This window comes from Capra hircus, assembly GCF_001704415.2.
Source record: "Capra hircus breed San Clemente chromosome X unlocalized genomic scaffold, ASM170441v1, whole genome shotgun sequence".
In the NCBI taxonomy this organism is placed as follows: domain Eukaryota; kingdom Metazoa; phylum Chordata; class Mammalia; order Artiodactyla; family Bovidae; genus Capra; species Capra hircus.
Genome location: NW_017189516.1, coordinates 46,950,202 through 46,955,676, shown reverse-complemented (window position 1 = coordinate 46,955,676; position 5,475 = coordinate 46,950,202). Strand labels below are relative to the sequence as shown.

Here is a 5,475-nt window from a genome sequence, read left to right as displayed (position 1 = left end):
GAAAGTGACAACTCCTTAATTAGTTAGCACTCGGTGACAAATTGGGGAAACTTGCTCTGGAATCTGTAGGGAGGGAGGAGATGGGAGACTGGTTAGAAAGTCTCTCTCTCTCTTCTTTATTATATGTTTCACAAAGCATACGTTTTTATTTCATTGTTAAAGTACAAACCCAGGAAAATAAGATTCACTAAGTACCATGCTAAAAACCAAATGAAGGGTTTTACTTCATTTCTTACCTGAATCAACACTACTTTACCTATCAAGGCAGACCTGAAACCTCATTTATCCAATTTTTCTTGTGATAGGAGCAAAGCAATTAGAACCAGTACCAAATTTTACTCCTCAGCGCCCCTCACAGCTGTGTACAAATAGTTTATGTAATTTTCCCTAAAACATTACCCTTTAAGCAGTTGCACCTCCTTCTAGAGCTATGACTCAAATTATTTATTGAATTACATCAAAATGCCATACAAAATTTAGTAATGATAGCTGTATGCAATAATTACATGCTACACTGCCTCCATTTGGAAACCATGGTAACCAATCAGTTACTTTTCAGCCTGCCGCCATAGCTTAGAGTGGCACAGAGGAGAAAACGTACTCTAGCCATAATCACATACATTCCATCTTGAGATAACAGCAGAGGGGCTATTTATTTGTGATTAAGCTAATATACCATTTTAATTGCAGCCACAATTTACCCTGGGGTTGATTTATACTTGCAATTATGAGAGGGCATGGGGGGAGAGAGATAAATACTACTAATAAAGATAATAATAAAGACATTTTAAAATAGCAACTTTGGGGGACTTCCCTGGTGATCCAGTGGCTAAGACTGTGCTCCTAATGCAGGAGGCCTGGGTTCGATCCCTGGTCAGAGAACAAGACCCCACATGTCACAACTAAGAGTTCGCATGCCTCAATTAAAGATCCCATACACCACAGCTAAGAAACACCACAGACAAATAAATACATAAAAATAAAAAATAAATATTTAAAATAGCAATTTGTTTTCTTTCCTAGGAAGAGCTATAATGATAAGGAAGAAAAATACTTTTTTACTATCCTATGTGATTTTTAGGATGGTTAAGACTTGGAGAACATCCCCTCCAATGTCTTACTTGTAAAATTCTTCTCTGTATCTTCCCTGATGAGTCACCTGGCTTGCATGGGAATGTATGTATGATGAGGGGCTCACTCTCCCCTTCATTGCTGTATGTTACCATTGGTAGGAAGGTCCTCCAAAACCCGTGAATCACAATCTACCTTTGGACATCTGGCCTTTTCATCCTCATGGTCCCCATTTCATACCATCCTAGACGCTCACTCCTTTCTCACAGTCTTTGCATCTACTCTTCCTTTTACCTGGAATGCTCTTCCATTAGCTCATCATATGGCTAGGGCCATGTTGTCACTCAGACTTTAGCTCAAAGCCCTTTCCTGACCACTCGATGCTTTCATACTAAACTAGCTTCCCCCAAGTCTATTATCTGTAGATTACTAAATAATATTGGCAAACGTTTACTTAATGAATATTATCTATACACTTAGTAAACTATGTACCACGTTATCACTGTATTGTTACCTCCTTTAGGACAACCACTTTCTTTTTCTTACTCACACATAGTAATCTTTTATTTATTTATTTTGGCTGCACTGTATGACATGCAGGATCTTAGTTCCCCAACCAGGGATCAAACCTGCCCCCCCTGCAAGTGAAAGCTCTGAGTCTTAACCACTGAATCACCAGGGAAGTACCCACAACAGGAATCTTAATGCCTAGCTCCTTACCAACACCCATGTGCAGTCTTTCTCTCTTTATTCTAACAAATAAAAAATAGAATATATCTGCTCCTGGTCTTATCCTACTTAATATTTTAATGATAGGCATATTTCAATGCCATGTACACAGTAGGTGCTCAATAAATATTTGGTGAAACAAAAAATGGGAAAGATGAATCACTGAACTGTTAACATTCTTTTCTCCTAAAGACATTGCCCCAAAATACTTTTAAAAAATGATCCCACCTTATCTAAGATATCTCTCAAAGTTGTACATTAATGATTTCTTCATTTCTTCTTAGGATTGGTTTATAAAATCTCTCATTACTTAATTCTGTCTCCTGGACCTGCCAGTTTATTAGCACTCCATCTTAAAATCTGGCATATGAAAATTAGGAGGATTTCTCAGATATTATCTAACCAGTGCAGACATGGTTACTCACAAATGTGATAAAATAAAAAAGAATAATAATGCCATCCCATGAGGTCCACTCAAGCCACCAGCCAACCAGCCAGCCTTCTCCCCAAATGATGTTACTTTTTGTCTCTACAGTGCTAACCTGAGGCAGGTGTGCTTCTCAAGTTTTACTGTGTAGACAGTTACCCTCAGGATCCAGTTAAAATGCAAATTCTGATTATGATCCAAGAGGTCTATGCCGAACCTAGCAATAGGAGAGGTTTGAATTGCAGTTCTAACATTTCGTAGTGGCATACAGATGAACAAATTAATTTGTTTTTTTATCTGTAAACTAGGAATAAGTATAACTATCTTGGAGAGATAATAATATGAGTTAAATAATATAATGAATGTAGCTGGCACTTAGTGGGGCTATAACAAATACTTTTTCAATCAATTGGCTTCTACCAAAGGAAGTTGGAGGCTCACATTGAGATTATAAGCCAAAAAATAACTGACTTTTCGCCCCACAGAGATGGCTTCTAAGCCAAATTTCCTCTCATCCAGTATTTGTACAGTTGGGTTTTTTTGAACCTAAACACAGGACTTAACATTTATATCTATTAAACTTCATCTTGTTAGCTTTGGCCAGAGTTCCAGCCTGTCAAGATTGTTTTGAATTAAGATTCAGTTACTCAGTGTATTAGCTATTGCTCCAAGCTTTATGTCATCTGCAAATTTGATAAGTATGCCTTCTGTGTCATTATACATATCATTAAAATGTTGAGTAGGACAAGACCAAGAGCAGAGATATTGCACATTTTATTTGTTTTGAAATAAGGACTGTGCATGGAGTGGGGGTAGGAGCTGAAATGATTTGATAAACTGTAAATCCATTTTGCTGAATATCATCCAATCTACATTTCTCCATTTTTCTTTATAAATGTCACAAAATATTTTTGAAATATATTAATTAAATCAAAATACATTATGTCTATGGACTTTTTTCCTTATCTTTCCACTTACAATTCAAAGTAAAAAGTGCAAAAAGATGAATTTGCCATTTCTTAGTGTTAAGGAACCTATGCTATCTCTTAGTAATCATTATTTTGTTTACTAAGTGCTCAATAGCAATCTATTAATAATCTATTTGGCAATTTCAACAAACAAGAATTAGTTTTATAGTCATTAGTAGCATATGCATTCTGTGACTGGAGACTGTTAGATACAGTTTTTACACAATTCTCAGAAAGATTCCATATATTTTTATCATATACAAACACCTGTTCCTATATCTTTGTAGGTAATTCATCTAGTTCTGAAAATAGGTTCATTCATCTAAAGCAGCTCGGTATCCCTTATTCCTTAGATATCTTTTTGTTTACTTGCCTCTTAGTCATTTTCATCCTACTTGCTATGCTTTTAGTACCATGATACTTAAAATTAAAAAAAAATAGTATGTAATTATGGTTCTTGTTTCTTCTATAATCCACTTTAATTTTGGAAATGATTTTTAAAAATCTAGACTGATAAGAGACCTCCCTGCATAGTCACCATAGTCTCTATAGATGGCTGACTCTCCAGTAGTATACTGTGGATTCCTGTCCCTTGGCAATTATATTTCAACTCTGTTTTAAAATCACTGACAATGAGATAAAACCTTTCTCTTGCCTTTCTGAAAACACTTTAGGAATAAATAATATCTGCTCTATTTTAAAAAGTTTCTTCTATTTTGACATTGTAAAACACCATACCTTCCCCATACATAGTCATATGAATTCATATATAATGAATTAGCTCAGACAAATGCAGAGACTTCCTTGGTGGTCCACTGGCTAAGACTCTGCACTCCCAATGCAGGGGCCCAGGTTTGATCCCTGGTCAGGGAACTAGATTCCACATGCCACAATTAAGAGTCCGCATGCCACAGCTAAGGCCCAGCATGGACAAATATATAATTTTTTAAATGGGTATCTTAATATGAATTATCCTGACGTGCCATCAAATCAAAGGAGACTGAAGCATCTTTCACACATATGTGCATGTGCACACATTAACACACACAGAGATCATGTCTCTATCAGATTCCTTCCTTCTCCTCTGGTCTTCTCATCATTCCTTCACTGGCTCCTTTATAAGAGCCTCTGTGGTAAACAAATACTCAAGGTGATATTGGCTTTTCCTTAAACCAGTGACAGACATGATAAGGGGCCAGGGATTAGCAAGTACTTCCAAGTTACAGGTTTCAAACACAATTTACATCAGCCTCAACAGACAACCAAGGAACCCAGCACAGTCAGATGTGTGTGTTTATGTGTCTGTGTGCACACATGCATATGTGGACACATAGATGTGCAAGATGGTTGAGTGAACTCTGTTTTGATATAGCAGGGCAACTAAAAAAACTAATTTCCTATGTGTTTTAACTGATTCATTTAATGGAAACAACATAATTGTATGTAGATATGAACAGGGAAAGTGAAGTATTATAATGTGGGCTCATTAGGGTTGATGACAAGCCAAAGGTCACATAGATAGTAGAAGGTGGAACCCAGATGCTACTTAAAGGACTTCAAGTAGCTTGTGGATGTTAAGACATGAGCACTAGAGACAGATCCACAGACAAGAGCAGAGGGCGATGGCACATGGAGTTTAGGGTGAGGTAGAGAAGTATATGGAAAATGCACTTTCATCTTTTCAAAATATTTATATTTATGTTCACTGTACCACCTTTTCTTCATATCATCCTTCTTAGAAAGGTGTCCTGGGTGCTAAATTTTCCTTCTAACCTGTAGATGCCAAAGGTTTTAAGAAGTTTGGGAAGGACCTGAGCAAATGAGTTTGGATGACACATAGCCAATAGCCATCCCAGCAAAAGAAATTCCAATCACATCACAGGAGTATCCCAGGACAAATCCTAGAGGTTTTGGCTACTGCTCTCTACTTGACACCAATGAAGCTAGGACTGGACATTAAAACTTCTCCACACATGCCTCAGAAGAGTCAAATGACTTCATCATCACACCTATCAAAAGAATTGCTGGGCTGTGCCATGCTTTTGCTTTACTGATTTCCTGTGTGTATACACATACAGATCCCTTTGGCAGAAGCTAAATCACATAAGAAACATCATCTTCAAGAATTCTCTTGAACATTCCCATCTTTGGGGCACTGCAAGTCAACTAGAAGCAGACTGGGATAGTGTTTAAGCAGTCTGTTGTGTGATACACAAGCAGAGAACTACTGCCTAGATTCCCATTGTCCTTTTTAAGAAATTCAGTTCACACTTCATGCAA

The 5,475-nt window shown here is 37.1% G+C and overlaps 1 non-coding gene across 1 annotated transcript; it reads left to right on the top strand.

The window, feature by feature from the left end:
- The first annotated feature begins 3,996 nt into the window (after positions 1-3,996).
- On the top strand, positions 3,997-4,068 carry TRNAG-CCC. Its single transcript has one exon. It is a non-coding gene; the product is annotated as a tRNA-Gly (tRNA).
- The last annotated feature ends 1,407 nt before the right edge of the window (positions 4,069-5,475 follow it).